Below are 18,232 nucleotides of genomic sequence, written 5' to 3' on the forward strand. Positions count from 1 at the left end.
ATAGGTGATGTTCAATTATATAAGTAGTCACAATGAATGTGCTATCATAGGGGAGATAAAGGGTTCCTTGAAAGCTTTAGTGGGTAGACCTGATGAAGTCTATGGAGTCATAAATATGTCCTGAAAGAGAGAGGTTTTGATTGATATCCTAAGGATGATAAAGTATTAGACAGGTGAAGGGGCGATAGTGGTAGAGTTTGGTAAAGAGAAACTGGAGGTGAAGGAGGTTTTCAAGTTAGATGAGGAATTTGAATCCTTCATTATTTACTTGCTGTTGGACCTTGGGTGAATTACCTAAGTTCTCTGTGTCACAGTTTTTCCATCTGTAAAGTATTTGTAATAATACTCACCTCACAGGGCTGTTGTAAGGATTAAATGAGAAATGCATTTAATTTTGGGGGGGACAGTGCTTGGCAGATGATAAGTGCTCAGTAAGTGTTAGCTATTGTCGTTAATAATGTATAAGGAAGACCTGCAGTCAATAGAGGGTGAGACCCATCAGATGAAATCCATCAGAGTGTGTAGTGGGAGAGCATTAGAGGTTCAAATGGAGATGTAGAAAAAGATAAGAATTTGGAGAACTCGTGACTTGATAATAAGTTTGGACCTTGTTCTGAGAGCAATAGGAAGTCTCCCTTAACACAGGGAAGTTACACGATCATATGTCTGTTTTAGAAAGTGCTACATTGCCAAGCTTCCTTGAAGTTAGGGGCCTGCATTGTGGCCAAGGGGACTTATTAGTCAGCGTTCTCCAGAGAAACAGAATCAATACCAGGATGTGTGTGAGTGCGTGCGTGCGTGCGTGCGTGCGTGTGTGTGTGTGTGTGTGTGTGTATACAGAGATTTATTAGGAGGAATTGGCTCACATGATTATGGAGGCTGGTGAGTCCAGAATCTGCAGTGAGGGCTGGCAGGCTCGAGACATAGGGGAGCTGATGACACAGATGCAGTCTGAAGGCAGTCAGTTGGAGAATTCCCTCTTGCTCAGAGAGGCTGCTATTTTTGTTCTAATCACGCCTTCAACTGATTGGATTGGGCCCACCCACATTATGGAGGGCCAACTGCTTTTCTCAAAGTTCACTGATTTTAATGTCAATATCATCCAAAAGCACCCTGAAAGTTGACATGTAAAATTAAACATTACAGGGGGTGTTATGCAGAAGCCATGTGTGCCCCTTACAGGCTGGGCCTTAAACCCCAGTCCTCCATGCTTGCTTTCTTTGCTCCTTGGCAGATGGGAGGCAGAGGACCTGGAATAGGATTGTAAATCCTGGGGGATGAAGGAGCTACTAGATGGAAGGAAGCTGGGTCCCTGAAAGACTAGATGGAACAGAGCCTTTATTCCACCTCCATCTCTCATTGAACTGTGACATGTGTGAAAGGTAAGCATATATTGTGTTAAGCTTTGGGATTTGGGGGCTTGTTTATTAAGCTGAGAGTCAGGAGTCCTTTGGAGAGTGCTGTTGGTGTGCCGTTCCTCCTCCCCCCTTTCTTTGGAAGAGGGAAGAGTGTCAAGGAATGCTTGCATCTTGTGGAGTTTGAGAGAGGAAGTCATTCATGTTTTGATTCATGCCTGAGGAGTCCAAAGGTAAGAGATGCCTCTTTAACAGAGGTCCCAAAGGCAGTTAGTGTATCCTGAGGCAGTCATTCTGGCAGCAGTAGGGAGAATGTGTTGAAGCAGGAAAATGCTAGAGTCAGGGAGACCAGTAGGAATTTGTGGTTCAAGTCTAGGCAAGAGATTATGTTGCTCTGGACTAGGTTGGTGCAGTGGGTGTGCAGAAGATGCCTAAATTAATCATGCTGTGATTAGTAATAAATGTTCAGTGCCCTATCAAATTATCTCAATGCAAAGTCCAAATTTCTTTATTTTCCAGATGAAATCGAAATTGATTGTTTGGATTTATTCCACAGTAAAGGAAAACTTATGAAATATGATGGTATTTCTGGTTTCCTATTTCAGGTCCAATTAAAAAAGAAGGAGTCTTAGGCAAGGTTGAGGTGATAATGCTTAATTGGGAGGCACATCACAGCGCAGCAAGAGAGAAGGAAAGAGATGAGGCAGAGAAAGATAAGAAGCAAATTTGAGGTGATATGCCAAGTTAGCCACTGCTCCGTGGCTCTAAAGAAAAAGCGTGCCTCAGAATAATTCATCCATCAGAAGCAGGATTAGGAAGGAAATTTAGACCAGCTCAATGATGCCTACTGTCTCTCTGGGTTAAAGGTTAACCCACAGGAAATTTACTACATCATCCTACATCCTCCCTAGGGTATTGCTGTGAGTGATGAAGGAAAGCACGAGGAGAGGAATGGACGGTCAGAAGCCAGGGGTGGAGGAGGGGAGAATAGTCAGCAGTCTGCTGGAGGAGAGGCAGTTAACGTACCTTCATGAGAGGGTTTCTGAGGGCCTGCCCCAAAAAACCTTTAGAGGAGAATCAGCCTTGGATACCAGAGGACAGTGATACAAGATCACAACTGTACTCTGGGCCTGACCTAGCAGGAGAGGGGGTGAGCAAGGAAGAGAAAGGAAGCCAGCTTCATCCTACTTACCTGCTGCAGACATCCAAGCCCAAAGCACGTTGGAGCTGGGAGAGGGGAGAAGTTATAACTTGAAAGGAAGGTTTCAGTTATGTGATTAGACTAGACTGGACTGGACTGGACTTTTTACTGTCTGAATGAGGGCAGAGGATTTTTTAGTTGAGCAGGACCATAAACAAACAAACAAACAAACAAATAAAAATTTGAAAAAATAAAAAAGGAAAAGCAAAGCAAAGCAATATTTTCTTGGTATTTTGTCCAGGGTGGACATTAATGAGTCTAGAGAGCAAGTTAAAAGTCTGTTTAAAAAAAAATTTTTTTACACCATCATATCCATCTTGTAGAATCAACTAGGTGTACTCTTAAACATTCTGCTATATTGCTATGAAGATCTTCCTTATTTGGCTCTGTTAAAATGCTGCATAAGAAGACAAAGACATCTATCAATTATCACTCATGATGCCCACGGTCTGAATTAGTTAATACAATTTGATACCACTTTATCAAGCAGGTTCCAGCTATAATAGGGACTCAGGGTTAGTAAGATATTCTAGGGGTAGGAATTATAAAAAGAATAGTACGGACCCTAAAACACTGGGTTGTCTGGAGTAAAGTGTGTATTGGTGGAATATTTGGGCAACCAAAGTGAAGGGGGGTGATGATGCTGAATCTGGCCTCTGTACCTAACATTGAATTAATCTTGGAGACAGAATTTTGGGTGAAGTAGAAAAGAATAGCTTTATTGCTTTGCCAGGCAAAGGGGGCCTGGCAAATGCCTTCAAAACTGTGTGTCCTGACCTGGAGTGGGTAGGAGGAGTTTTATAGTAATGGTTCAAAGAGGGCGTGATCAGCTCATGGACGTTCTTCTGATTGGTTGGTGGTGAGGTAAGTGGGAGTCAGCATCGTCAACCTTCTGGTTCCAACTGGGTCTGGGGTCTGTGTGCTTGTGGGCAGCATACAGTTAACTTCTCCCACCAGGTGGGGCTTTCAGTATCTGAGAAACATCTCAAAAATATTGTTATATGTATCCTTTGAGGGGGAATCAGGACCCTGTCCCAAGGCTGCACTATTGTTTCTTGACTGTTCCTCCCTTGTCTCTGCATCCCCTCCCTTCCCTAATTAACAACTGTTTGAACCTGTCTGTTGGAACTCAGGGAAGGTCAGATGGCTGAATGAGACCTATTTCCTGTAATTAAGAAATGGGGGACACAGAAAGGCTTTTGTGCCCAGGAGTCCCAAAGGATCCTACTCAGTTTCAGTGACACTAGGCACCTGGGTAGGGTGAAAGTAAGAGGATAAGAAAGCACTGAGGACAGTCCAGGTGCTCTGTTTCATCCGTTCTGCAGAGGGGCGGCCTCAGTGAAGCCCACCTCATTCAACCCTTGTGGTTACTTGTTCAGCACGTGTCCAGAGTAGTGACTGTGGCAGAAAATCTGGAAGTTGACTCCCAGTTCCTCAGTTTAAAACTCTAGAACTTGCAAACTGTGCAGGAAGAGAGTTCTTAATACATATTAATGGTTTGATTATTCAGGTGGAGAAGGAGTGAGGATGAATGCATTGAGGCCAGTATTCTGATATCTGACTTTTGTGCTGTGTGTAAATTTGGTCACACACTTGAAGCATCAGAGGGAGAATCATAGGACAGCAGAAGAGAATTAAATAATTCATCAGTTTCTCAACCGACCTTTGGCATAATTCAGAAGGAGCTCATAGAAGGCTCTGAATAAATCCTGTTGAATAAATAAACTGGGAACTACTGATTATGTGAATTGGGAGAAAGATTTAAATTGTAGAAACTGCAATATTTCCAGCAAAATATACACAAATTTCAAATTCACCTGCAAATAAAGGAATAAATTTATCTATAATGAATTTGAATGATTTCTCGCTTGGGGTTATTTTATTTGGTGTATTTTATACAGGGAATTCAGGACTATAGATGGGTAACACCTTTCTGAATGCCTCTGAGTAAGTGATTATTCCATGTTAATTGTCCATAAGGGGCAAATAGTAGACCCAATAACTTGTATTGGTTAACTGGAAGTTTAATATTATTGTGATTATTTAGTTCTTTGAGATGTTTAGGAGACATTTTGTGTTGCAATAGTTATTATTGTAATTTGTGACTTGATTAATATAGTCAGTTAGTTAATCAGTTTCAATAAACATAATGTAAGGAGAATACCAGTGTCCAATTAGTAAATGTAATGATTCTTGACTCTCCTCCAGAGGGCAGCAAAACCGCATAGCTCAGTTCTCAAAGATCAGGATAAAAATCTTAAAAAGCATGTTCACAGACATTCCCTGACCTAATCATTCATATTAGTCCAACTAATAAAACATAACATGTGCTGATATTTGTATTGGCATTTTATGGAAGTTTAGCCTTTCCTTTGTGAGATGAAAAAAAATCTTCTTTTTCATTGTAGGTTATACAAAGGAACTATACTTGCTTGGGGTCTCAAAATGCATTGTTCAAAAAGGCCAAATATTTAAGTAAGTTACTGTGAATAACCAAGAAGTAAGAGCTCTCCCTGCCCCGCCCCTGAATAGAATGACTTGATTTGTGAGCAGATAATGGTTGTGCTTGCTTTATTGGGGCTATTTTGGAAATTCCCTTTCTTTCTACGATCTATCCTAGGTAGAAAACCTTCAAAAAAATATGTCCCAGAGTGAAGAAAATTTGAAGATTGGTCACAGGAAAATAGGGAAATGGGAGAGAGTTGAACACATCCCTGCCCAGCTCTATCCAAGGGGATTTGGTCATTTTCTAGATCAGATTTTAGGTAAGGCTTGACATTACCACTTACCACATCTTTTAGTACTTTCTCTGTTTCTCCAGGCATCATTCTTGCACTTAGAAGTTAGTCAGTGATTCTGGTAAAGGTGTTACCTAACAGTGGTTCAAAATATTTCTTCCCTCTGGTGTATTTTCATTTAATAGAGGGTTTGTGAAGATTAGAAGCTTTTCAAGGCATAAAGGAATGGATTATAGAATGGTAGCATTCTGGTCCTTAGCAGGTTAATCCTTTGTGTATAGTAGGCTTTTACTAAATAGTTATTAAATGAATGAATAAAGACCTAAAAGGATAAATGAAAGATGTAGCTGCTCTTCCATCTGTCCAAAGTACAGAACAGAAATTCTCTTCCTTTTTTTGTGAGGCTAACTTTAATGGGGTAAAATTTAGCTTATTAGTAACAGAAATAGTGTAGGTAGATGATTCAGGCAGAAGTATTTGATGATTCTTCATTGCATTATATTGAATACATTGAATAGGGGTCAAAAACAGTTTAATAGCATGGTAGCTACCATGAATGAGCTTAAAATTTGAATTTTAGTGTTCTCATCTTTCAACTCTTTAAAGGTTTTGTAAGAATTAGTGTTTGTATTTATCAAACATGTATTCTTTGCAAATAAATAAACTGGGAACTACTGTGCTAGTCCAGTATTGAAATTTACTACACAGTGTAAAAAGAAGAATAAACCATAACACTGTCTTCAATGAATTTATAAACCTCCCTGGAGTCTCAAGACTAGCACACATGAAAACATCGGTAACCACAAAAGGTATAGATTATTAATGCAGTCGAGTGTGTGGCATGCTCTAGGATTAAAAGTTTTCTGAAGAAGGGAGGTCAACACAAGTTCAAGACCGTGGGGAGGGCTACACACAGAAAGGGGCCTTGAGCAGACTCCTAGAGTGCAGGTAGGGTTCAGATACAGAGAGAAAGGGAGGGTGTGCTGGGGAGAACAGCTTGTACAGAGATGGTCAAGTGATGAGCACTGTGCTTTCAGAAAACAGACCTAGAGAAGAATTGCAAATTGGGTAATAGGGCGAAAGTTGGAGAAGTGATTTTTGGGCGCGCAGTATTGCTACTGAAATCTCAGTCTCTGTACACCAGCACCAAATCAAAATCACGGAGACAGAGTTTTAGTTGAAGAAGAAAAGAGTAGCTTTATTTCTTTGCCAAAGGAGGCCACAGCAGGCTAGTGCCCTTAAGACTGTGTCCTCCTTGAAAGGGTTCAGTGAGTAAAACTTCATAGTGTTAGCTCAAAATAGGTTTTTTTTTTTTTTTCATCTTTGGCCATGCTGGGCGGCAGGTGGGATCTTAGTTCCCTGAGCAGGAATCGAAACTGTGACCCCTGCAGTAGGAGTGCAGAGTCTTAACCACTGGACAGCCAGGGAAGTCCCCAAAATAGGGTTCTTGATAAGGATCAGGGCAGGTGCGGGGTCTGTATTCTTCTCTTCTCATGGAACATTTCAAAGCCATCAAGGCTGGGTGTCAGGAGGTCCCGAGATGGGCTCTGGTGGTCTCCGGGGTTATTGTACCATGACCTCCTCTTCTGGAATGAAGAATGCTTTCAAAGAAGAGGAGTGTTAGGGAGTGTTTCAAAGAGGAAAAATGCCAGGTGCCTGATATAGCTTTAACTAATAAGTAAGCTACTTTAAGCAATTAGGTGTAAAGGAATCATTAACAAAAGAAAGAAAAAAAAGAACATATGGAAAGAGGACGTGAAAGTGAAGCATAAGGTGATGGAGACCTAGCTAGTCTAGTCAGTTTTAGCTATAACAAAATAAAGGTTTTTTCAACTGAAGTTATAGAAAAAGATGAACTATATAACATTGTTGAGTAGGAGGAGAATGAAAGGATAGTTATGTTTCCAGAAATGTGCCTCTCTCCACTTCCATTGCTGTGGAAACCACCAAGAGCCTGTGGAAAAACGGTGAGAGGAGGATTATTTGAGGGGTGGATAAAGGACAGTGGGACCTGTTTACTTCTGAACTGTGAATATTAGTTACTGTGCTGAGTTATATTTTCAAAGCTATATTATGATGTATTTTAAGAAAGGAGGCTTAGAAATAATAAATCTATGTCTCAATTTCTATGCTAAGTGAGTATTAGTGATAGATTCCAACCTGAATCCCATATATGTATTATAGTCACTAGAAATCCACTTAAAATAAAAGATGAGAGCCAATGATAGTACAGTTGTATTTTTCACTAAGGAAATATTTCTAACATCAAACGCTGGTGAACTAAGGGTTTGCTGGAAGAAAACATACCCCTTAATAGAAAGCCAACACATTTAGTCGGGAACATTTTATTTCTTCCAAATGGAAACCCACTACAGAAGCAACATTGCTATTTTTCTTTTTTTGAAATGTATTTTGCAGAAACAGGCACAGGATATTTTTATACATCAAACTAATGTCTTTGCCAGGTTGCGGTTGTGTACTTTCATGATATGAATAATATCACTAACAATTCATCATTTCTAAACTAGATTTCAGTTGAAGTTGCCAATTTACCATTTTAATGACATAGTTGAAAAGTTATTTTCTTGTAGAAAAGTACAAGTAAGTAAAATAAAATAGAATACATGGATGGAAATATACCACAAAATTCTGAGAATAGGAAAAGTAACTTCTTAAAGTTCTGGAGTTAGAGATGCTTAAGGACCTAACAGAATCTGGTAAATGTCAGTGGGGAGCTATCTTGTTAATACCCAGTTCATTCATTTCCCTTTCTCTTTCCCTTTCTCTCTCTCTCTCCCTTGCCTCCATCTCCAGGCCTTGTTCTCTAATTGTTCCAGATCTTCAGTAGAGAAAATCATACATGTTTTAAATTTGCGTTTTATTCTCAACAGTGATCCTTTTTTCCTTTCTCACTTTATACTGAAGCCATTGCAAGAATTTGATTTTTTTCTTAGATTGTCTCAGAGTGTGTCACTTTTTGCTTTTCTTTCTTTTTTTAATGTTATCTTTTTTTTTTAAAACAGATACATATATCCACTCTTTTTAGATTCTTTTCCCATATAGGTCATTACAGAGTACTGAGTAGAGTTCCTTGTGCTATACCGTAGGTCCTTCTTAGTTATCTGTTTTATGTAGAGTAGTGTGTGTATGTCAATCCCAATTTCTCAATTTATCCCTCCGCCCCCTTTCCCCTCTGGTAACCGTAAGATTGTTTTCTACATCTGTGACTCTATTTCTGTTTTGTAAATAAGTTCATTTACATCATTTTTTTAGATTCCACATATACGTGATACCGTATATTTGTCCTTCTCTGTCTGACTTATTTCACTTAGTATGATAATCTCTAGTTGTATCCATGTTGCTGCAAATGTCATTATCTCATTCTTTTATGTGGCTGAGTAATATTCCACTGTATATAAGTACCACCTCTTCTTTATCCATTCATCTGTCAATGGACATTTAGGTTGCTTCCGTGTCTTGGCTATTGTAAGTAGTGCTGCTGTGAACATAGAGGTGCATGTATCTTTTTGAGTTAGAGTTTTCTCTGGATATATGACCAGGAGTGGGATTGCTGGATCATATGGTGGTTCTATTTTTAGTTTTTTTAAGGAAACTCCATACTGTTCTCCATAATGGTTGTACCAATTTACATTCCCACCAACAGTATAGGAGGGTTCCCTTTTCTCCACACCCTCTCCGGCATTTATTGTTTGTAGACTTTCTGGTGATGGCCATTCTGAATGGTGTGAGGTGATACCTCAACGTTGTTTTGATTCGCATTTCTCTGATAATTAGTGATGCTGAGCATCTTTTCATGTACTTTTTGGCCATCTGTATGTATTCATGGGAGAAATGTCTATTTAGATCTTCTGCCCATTTCTTGATTGGGTTGTTTGTTTTTTTGACATAGAGCTGCATGAGCTGTTTATGTATTTTGGAGATTAATCCCCTGTCAGTCGCTGTTTTTGCAAATATTTTCTCCAGTTCTGTGGGTTGTCTTTTTGTTTTGTTTATGGTTTCCTTTGTTTTGAAGATGCTTTTAAGTTTAATTAGGTCCCATTTGTTTATTTTTATTTTCATTACTCTAGGAGGTGGATCAAAAAATATATTGCTGTGATTTATGTCAAAGAGTGTTCTGCCTGTGTTTTCTTCTAAGATTTTTATAGTGTCCGGCCTTACATTTAGGTCTTTGATCCATTTTGGGTCTATTTTTGTGTATGGTGTTAGAGAATGTTCTAATTTCATTTTTTTTTTACATGTAGCTGTTCAGTTTTTCCCAGCACCACTTGTTGAAGAATTTGATATTTTTTCTTAGAGTGTCTCAAAGCATGTCACTTTTTGTTTTCTAACTTCAAACAATACTATATTATTTGACCACTTTTAATTTTTATTGTTATAACGTTTTCTTCATAAATAGCCTTATGTTACCTCTACCTTTTATAATATTGAACAGCAAAATTTATATAATCTTTTCTTTTTGTTTTCTCCTATCACCCCAAATAGCCCATCTCCCGCTTTCATTATCATCAAAAGAAATTTATATGCCTATATTGTTTCATTTTGTTTTCTAAAACAAATAAATTGTATATTTAAAATAACTTTGTAATTTAAGTACTGCAGTACTGCAGATATTATTCCCATTTTTAAGATTTGGAAGCTGAGAGATGAGAGGTTATGCCAACCAACAAATATTTATTGAACATCTCGAGTGGATCTTGGGCAGCCCTCAGTGCTATGGGGAACAAAAGAAATATCATAAGTATTTGGAATATTTTAGTAATATTTCCTGATGCCAGATTCGCAAGTAACACTAGAGAATATGAGTTTTCTCATACACTTTATTCTTAATGGTCATGAGAGTAGAAAATAACAAAGTTCTTTTGAGACTGTAGACTGCCCACTAATGGTAGCAGCAACAGTGCCTAATTTTTTTATTTTTTATTTTTTGCGGTACGCGGGCCTCTCACTGTTGTGGTCTCTCCCGTTGCGGAGCACAGGCTCCGGATGCGCAGGCTCAGCGGCCATGGCTCACGGCCCTAGCCGCTCCGCGGCATGTGGCATCTTCCCGGACCGGGGCACGAACCCATGTCCCCTGCATCGGCAGGTGGACTCTCAACCACTGTGCCACCAGGGAAGCCCGCGCCTAATTTTTTTTAAAAGATTTTTTTGATGTGGACCATTTTTAGAAGTCTTTATTGAATTTGTTACAATATTGCTTCTGTTTTATGTTTTGGTTTTTTGGCCCTGAGGTATGTGGGATCTTAGCTCCCCAGCCAGGGATCGAACCCACACCCTCTGCATTGAAAGGTGAGGTCTTAACCACTGGACCACCAGGGAAATCCCCAACAACACCTAATCTTTATTGAGGGCTTAATTTGTACCAGTCAATTTTATAATCATTTTTTATGTATTTACTTAATTTTTCATTAAAACAATCATATGATATAATCATATTAATATACTGATCCATAAGAGATAATGTAGCAAAAAAATAAATAAATGACTTGCTAATGGTGACCCAGTTTGTAAGTGATGGAGCCATAGATTTGTACCAGGGCAGTCTATCTCTAGAACAACCAGCACTCATAACCACATTTACCTTTCATTACTCTGTGTTTCCTCTATACTCCCCACCAAGCTCACTCTGGTTAGGGTCATGACTATCTCATGGCATGCCTTAGAGGCATTACAAATTGTTTTGTATCAGAGACTTTCCTAATTGTTTGGAAATGGGCAAAAATCAAGAATTGAAATGGCAGTTATTAAGAATTATTGTTGATCACAAAATATATACAATATAGTTGGAGAAATTAGATATATAGATGCAATTGATGTGCAAACTAGCCACCTATACTAGCATTGTATACTGATATATGAAATCTCTAAGGAGTGTAGCACCGACAAGAATTAGGGAAGGAATTATTGGAGAGGGATCTGGAGTGTCTTGATGTACACAAGGAATATCTTCTGAGAATGCTGAAGAGGATGTAGGTTTTTCAGTGGCACTGCTGGTTGGGTGAGGTGGGAGATGGTGAGCAGAGCATGAAGACACAGGGAATGTGCTATTTGGAAGCAATAAAAAGTGATGAGTGCCACTTCCAAGGAGAAGCTTCAAGAGCTGAATTATGGTTTGCCATGTTCTCTTTTCTTTTTACTGTGAGATTGGCAATTTCTTATACAAGGGCGGCTTCATCACCTTGAATCTCAGGGTGAAGAATCATGAAGCAGAGTCCCGCAACAACCCATATCTTAAACTTGAAATAAACTCTCTTGCTATCAGTCATTGAGATTTTGGGATCATTTATTGACACAGCACTTCCTAATTCATATAACTAGCTAGTAGGCAATTTCAGTATCCCAAGCATAAATAGTTAGGGATTTAGGCAATGAAGAACAAGGGACACATCTAAAAGTCCATGTCAGGGAAGAATTGATAGGACTTGGTGACTGATGGGTTGTGAGATGCAAAGAGTTAGAAGAAACTAGCAAGATGACCTTAATGGTTTTGGTTTGACAGAATAAATCTTTTATCAAAAATGATGAAGTATGGAAGCTGGGTTTGAAAGATAGACAGGAGAGAAACCCTTAAATCCTTTTCAAGGAGTTAAAGATATTATAAGGTGGGATAAAGAAAAAAAGCTATTGGGCAGAAATCACTGAAAAAATTCGGTAGTTCAGAGAAATTTCATAGTACTGAGAAGGCGAGCTTCTTCAATAGAAGTCAATAGAAGGTTTTTGTTTTATTATATTTTGTTTTAAAGTTAGGCTATACATTTGCATATTTGGAATCATACAAAACATAGGAATCCAGCAGTGTGAAAAGATGCTGGGGAGATGGTTGATAAGTCTAGGATTCAAGGTCCACAGAAATTAGGAAGGGGTGTGACTGAGAACATACATGGAGGAGTAATCTTTGGAGAGGGGAAGGGAAACAACTTCCATTATAATTTTGGAAAAGAAGGGTAGATATGGAGATAGATAGGCACGAAGATGAGGACAGGGGTTAATGTACGACAAGAACTTGATGGCGCCAGTGCCTTAATTTTCTGTAAAGTCGGAGAAGTCATCTGCTAAGGAAGAAGGAGGGAGACAGCAGAGAAAAGAGGTCTTGAACTAGTCACTGGGAGGAGCAGAGCTGGTCATGGTTACGGGATTGGTGAATACAGAGGGCTTGTTCGAAGTTAGATTGCAAGAATTCATAACGTGCCAAGTCTGAATAGCTCTCTGTCTTGTCTTGGGAGTGTTTAGTGTCCTGGGTACAGGCAGCAAAAGCCCACAGAAAGGGTGATCCAGGTTTGTAATTTTTATGGATAAAATTATTTGCCCAAAGTCATACTTGGAGTTTTGTCTAATCCCTTCTCATTGTGTTTTCAGAAAAATACATTGTCTCCTCATGGATACATTCTATATTCCTGTGGTTCTGACAATCTTCACATTGTCTAGAAATTCATCTCTTTAACCAGTGGAACTTAGATTTCTTTTTTTACTCTTGGTTCTTTATTAACTATGATTGTGGTTTTTGGATAACTTTTCTCACCTTTTCATTTTGGTAAGCTTTTCAGATAACTTTCATTGGTGGAAAAATTTTCTGTGTTTTTTAAATGAAAGTTTGTCACCTCGTTTAATTCATATGTCAGATAATTAACAAGCATTATTAAGCGCCTAATATATGCCAGATGCTGTGCTAAAGCCCAAGGATACCAAGATAAATGAAATAAGGCACATGTCCTTGATGTGCTTGTAGAGGTCAAAACTCTGGCTGGGAAGAATAAACAGAAATAACCTACAACACCAGAAAAAGTGTAACTTGAAGCTTCTTAAGCTTCTAGAAATTGTATAACTTGTGTTCTAGTGGCTTTGCTCTAACTTGCTATTGAGGATCCTACCTCTCTGGAAACATCCCTTCTCTCTCCCTAGTTTCCTCCATCCACAACCTCAATCCACACACACCTATTACCGGATTGCTTTTCATGAAATATGGTTAATCACTACATGGAATGAACCCCCCCCATCCTGCTTCAGTCCCCACTGATGAAAATGGTACTTACCGTTGACACCATCTCATCGCACTAGTCACCATATTCTCTCCACTCGGTTTTGCCATTTTTGTGCAGAAATGCTGTCACTTCTACAGGCTATTCCGGTGTCTACTGGTATACTGGAACCCTTGAGTATTAAAGATGATTGCTGTTCTATTTTGACAAGAAAGCAAAGTTCTGTATTCCTATCAGATTACATTTATTTAGAGGTGAAGTAGTGCAGTGTTCATGATAGCTGTCAATTGATATGGAAATAACTACTTCTTATATATAGTGCTTGTGGGCCCTGCTTTTAAATAAAATCAGCTGAAACCTACATTTTATGCTTTGTGAAGGTCTAAGCAGTTTCAAAAATTCCCAAGGGCCTATGGACATGTGGGCATCTCTGATTCCAGTTTACTGCTTCTGCTGGATTTTTGTTACTATGGTGTCTAATTTTGTTTCCACAGAGGCCTTGTTTAAATGTGGCACATTGCTCCTTATCAATGTTTATAAAGAAACTATCCTCACACAGTTAGGAAAGTTTATTGGTGGGAAATAGGGAGAAATGCTTACAATTTAGAAATGCAAACAAATGAAAATTGAACATTACAAACTCTTATTAGTGAAGTTCTGACAATGGGCATTTTTCACCACCCAAATTCATACCTCTCTCTTTCTTCTTTCCTTTCTCTGTCTTTTACCTCTCGCCTCTCCTACTCAGTTCAGAGGGAAATACATTCTTCATTTTGTCCCATGAATAAAATCCAGTATTCATTTTGGTTGCCTTGGTTTTTCCTTCAGAATGTCTCCCTTTTCCCTGTGAGCTTTATTAAACAAGGAGTTCTCCCAAATGTTTTTTCCTGAGATAGAATTCTGGGGCTACTCTTCCAATCATAAAATGGTCAGCCCCATTACAAGACTCACAATTCCATGAATCCAAATGATATGAAAAATTCTGGAGTGTAAAAATTGGTACAACCAATTTGGGAAAAAGTCTGGCAGGATCAGCTTCATGGGTGAGTGACCTGTGTGGTCACAGAGGGTTTAGAAGGGCCCTGCACTTGTTTTAGTGTTCTGTTGTTTCTGTCTTGAAATTCTTAATAATTTTTGAACAAGGGGCTGTGAATTTTCACATATCACTGGGCCCAGAAAGTTATGTAGGTAGTCCTGCAGCTTGGCATTATCTACCCAAACTGAGCAAACCCAGTGAATGACCCAGGGATTTCACTCCTGGGTAAAAATCCAACTGCAACTCAAAACTATCTTCACTGAAAGATGTTACAGAAATATATATCTCAGTATTATTCATAACAGCCAAAACCCTAGAAACAGCCTCATTTCCATGAGGCAATGAATGGGCATGTAAATTCAGTTATATTCATGTAAACAAATATGATACAGCGGAGAAAATTAATGACCTACTATGACAAATTACAGTGGATTAATCTCGCAAACATAGTATTAGGGAAAATAAATAAGACAAAATAATAGTTTAAGATTCCATTTACATAAAATTTGTCAGCAGGCACACTTACAATGCTAGAAGAGAATATAGTGGTTGATTTTGAGGAGCAGAGGGTTATAGTAATAGGGAGGAAACATTATGGAGGCTTCTGGGGTTCTGCTAATGTTTCATTTTTTGACCTGGTTGGAGGTTACAAGTATAACCTCTCTTTGTAAAGCTGTTACATTTATGTTTTATACACTTTTCTGGATGTGTCTTATATACACAAAAAATTAAAAAAATAATACACAGAATGTTGTTGTTACCAGGGGAAATTGGATTATCTGTTGTGAGCAGAATAGAAGCGCTCTTAAATAATCTCTGATTAAGTAACTCATTGTATTAATAGATACTCTTCATTCCTGCTGTAAAGCATACTGTCAGATTATAAGACTCGCTGTATTGTATCTAGTTAAGTTTCTCATTTGTGTGCTTTTTAAATAAACCAACAAACTTCCATTTGGATAAGATAAGGGCATCTATGCCACTTACACAAAAGGAAACTATCAATAAGGACTTAAGAGAGTTTTCATGGGATTCCAGGCCCAGAACAAAGATAGGTCTTGGTAGGGTCTAGAATAAGGAAATAGAGAGCCAACATGTGTTGCTTGCTATCTCTTATCTCTGAATCTTTGTGTACCCTGCTTTATTCTTCTCAGTCTTTAGTTTTATTTTTCTTATACTCAGTCAACTTGGTAAAATATAGCCATGATATAACTTTCATGACTTCATTTCCTTTTAGTTCTAAAGACAAGGCAGACTCTGATGTATTCTCAGACCTAATTTCAGATTTTATAAAGAGCAACTGGTAGTTTAACTTGCCTCAGGTTTCCTTCTCAGGGCCTATTTTAATGCCTGGAATAGTGTCACATAGCAATAACAGTAGTACAATCTGTAGAATCCAAAAAGCTCGTTTCTAATGTTTAACACACATGCATACACAGATTAAGGAGCAGGGCATCAACTCCTCTAAATACTCAGGATGGTACAACTATACTGTCATTCTAATCAATGAATTGGCTTTGGTTTACAATGTGAAGGAAATATTGGCCAAGTACCTTAATAAAAGGTAAAAAACAGAAAGATAATGTTCCTGTGAAACCTTTACTTAAAAGCAACATGGCATTTCAAATGAATGGATCAAAAGTTAACTTTACAAAAAATTGTGTAAGGACATTTGATTATCCATTTTAGGGGAAAGGTTTGTTTTCCTACTATACATGGTCGTTAAAAAATTCAGGTAGATAGTGTATCTAATAGTAATTCTAAGAGCAAAAACAAGCACACAAACTCACAAAGATCATAAAATATAATAGAATTTGTTTAGAAACATGGGCAAAAGAAATGGTTTTTAAATTTTTTATTATTATTTTTTATTGACGTATAATTGGCATATAATATTTGTTTCAGGGGTACAACATAGTGGTTCAACATTTATATACATTATGAAATGATCTTCATGATAAGTCTAGAAACCATCTGTCACCGTACAAAGTGATTACAATATTGTTGGCTGTGTTCCCTATGCTTTATATTGCATCCCCATGCATTTATTATATGACTGGAAGTTTGTAAGTCTTAATCCTCTTTACTTATTTCGTCCATTCCCCCACCCCCTCCACTCTGGCAATTGCCAGTTTGTTCTCTGTGCATCTGTGAGTCAGTTTCTATTTTATTTTATTTGTTCATTTGTTTTGTTTTATAGATTCCACATATAAAAGGAATCATATAGTATTTGCCTTTCTCTGTCTGAATTATTTCACTAAGCACAATACCCTCCAGCTATATCCATGTTGTTGCAAATGGAAAGATTCCATTCTTTTTTATGGCTGAGTAGTATTCCATTGTGTGTGTGCATATGTGTGCATCACATCTTCTTTATCCATTTGAATGTTTTTTAATTGAAATATAGTTGATGTACAATATTACATAAAAGGTGTACGATATAGTGATTCACATTTTAAAGGTTATACACCACTTATAGTAATTATAAAATATTGGCTACAGTCCCTGTCCTATACAATGTATACTTGTAGCATGTATCTTTTTTTTTTTTTTAACATCTTTATTGGGGTATAATTGCTTTACAGTGGTGTGTTAGTTTCTGCTTTATAACAAAGTGAATCAGTTACACATATACATATGTTCTTATACCTCTTCCCTCTTGCGTCTCCCTCCCTCCCACCCTCCCTATCCCACCCCTCCAGGCGGTCACAAAGCACCGAGCCGATATCCCTGTGCCATGCAGCTGCTTCCCACTAGCTATCTACCTTACGTTTGTTAGTGTATATATGTCCCTGACTCTCTCTCGCCCTGTCACAGCTCACCCTTCCCCCTCCCCATATCCTCAAGTCCGTTCTCCAGTAGGTCTGTGTCTTTATTCCTGTCTTACCCCTAGGTTCTTCATGACATTTTTTTTTCTTAAATTCCATATATATGTGTTTGCATATGGTATTTGTCTTGCTCTTTCTGAGTTACTTCACTCTGTATGACAGACTCTAGGTCTATCCACCTCATTACAAGTAGCTCAATTTCATTTCTTTTTATGGCTGAGTAATATTCCATTGTATATATGTGCCACATCTTCTTTATCCATTCATCTGATGATGGGCACTTAGGTTGTTTCCGTCTCCGGGCTATTGTAAATAGAGCTGCAATGAACATTTTGGTACATGACTCTTTTTGAATTTTGGTTTTCTCAGTGTATATGTCCAGTAGTGGGATTGCTGGGTCATATGGTAGTTCTATCTGTAGTTTTTTAAGGAACCTCCATACTGTTCTCCATAGTGGCTGAACCAATTCGCATTCCCATCAGCAGTGCAAGAGTGTTCCCTTTTCTCCACACCCTCTCCAGCATTTATTGTTTCTAGATTTTTTGATGATGGCCAATCTGACCAGTGTGAGATAATATCTCATTGTAGTTTTGATTTGCATTTCTCTAATGATTAATGATGTTGAGCATTCTTTCATGTGTTTGTTGGCAATCTGTATATCTTTGGAGAAATGTCTATTTAGGTCTTCTGCCCATTTTTGGATTGGGTTGTTTGTTTTTTTTGATACTGAGCTGCATGAGCTGCTTATAAATTTTGGAGATTAATCCTTTGTCAGTTGCTTCATTTGCAAATATTTTTTCCCATTCTGAGGGTTGTCTTTTGGTCTTGTTTATGGTTTCCTTTGCTGTGCAAAAGCTTTGAAGTTTCATTAGGTCCCATTTGTTTATTTTTGTTTTTATTTCCATTTCTCTAGGAGGGGGGTCAAAAAGGATCTTGCTGTGATTTATGTCGTAGAGTGTTCTGCCTATGTTTTCCTCTAAGAGTTTGATAGTTTCTGCCCTTACATTTAGGTCTTTAATCCATTTTGAGCTTATTTTTGTGTATGTTGTTAGGGAGTGTTCTAATCTCATACCTTTACAT

At 38.2% G+C, this 18,232-nt stretch overlaps 1 long non-coding RNA gene across 2 annotated transcripts in view; it reads left to right on the top strand.

Annotated features, from left to right (window-relative positions):
- Positions 1 to 18,232, top strand: part of LOC137225340 (uncharacterized) — a 202,191-nt gene that overhangs the window by 71,811 nt on the left and 112,148 nt on the right. The window contains exon 3 of one of the 2 annotated variants that reach the window (XR_010943804.1): positions 1,235 to 1,382. The exons of the other annotated variant lie outside the window; for it this stretch is intronic. This is a non-coding gene — a long non-coding RNA (uncharacterized lncRNA). The remainder of the gene's footprint in view (positions 1 to 1,234; positions 1,383 to 18,232) is intronic. 2 annotated transcript variants of the gene reach the window in all.

Source organism: Pseudorca crassidens, chromosome 5, assembly GCF_039906515.1.
Source record: "Pseudorca crassidens isolate mPseCra1 chromosome 5, mPseCra1.hap1, whole genome shotgun sequence".
Lineage (NCBI taxonomy): Eukaryota > Metazoa > Chordata > Mammalia > Artiodactyla > Delphinidae > Pseudorca > Pseudorca crassidens.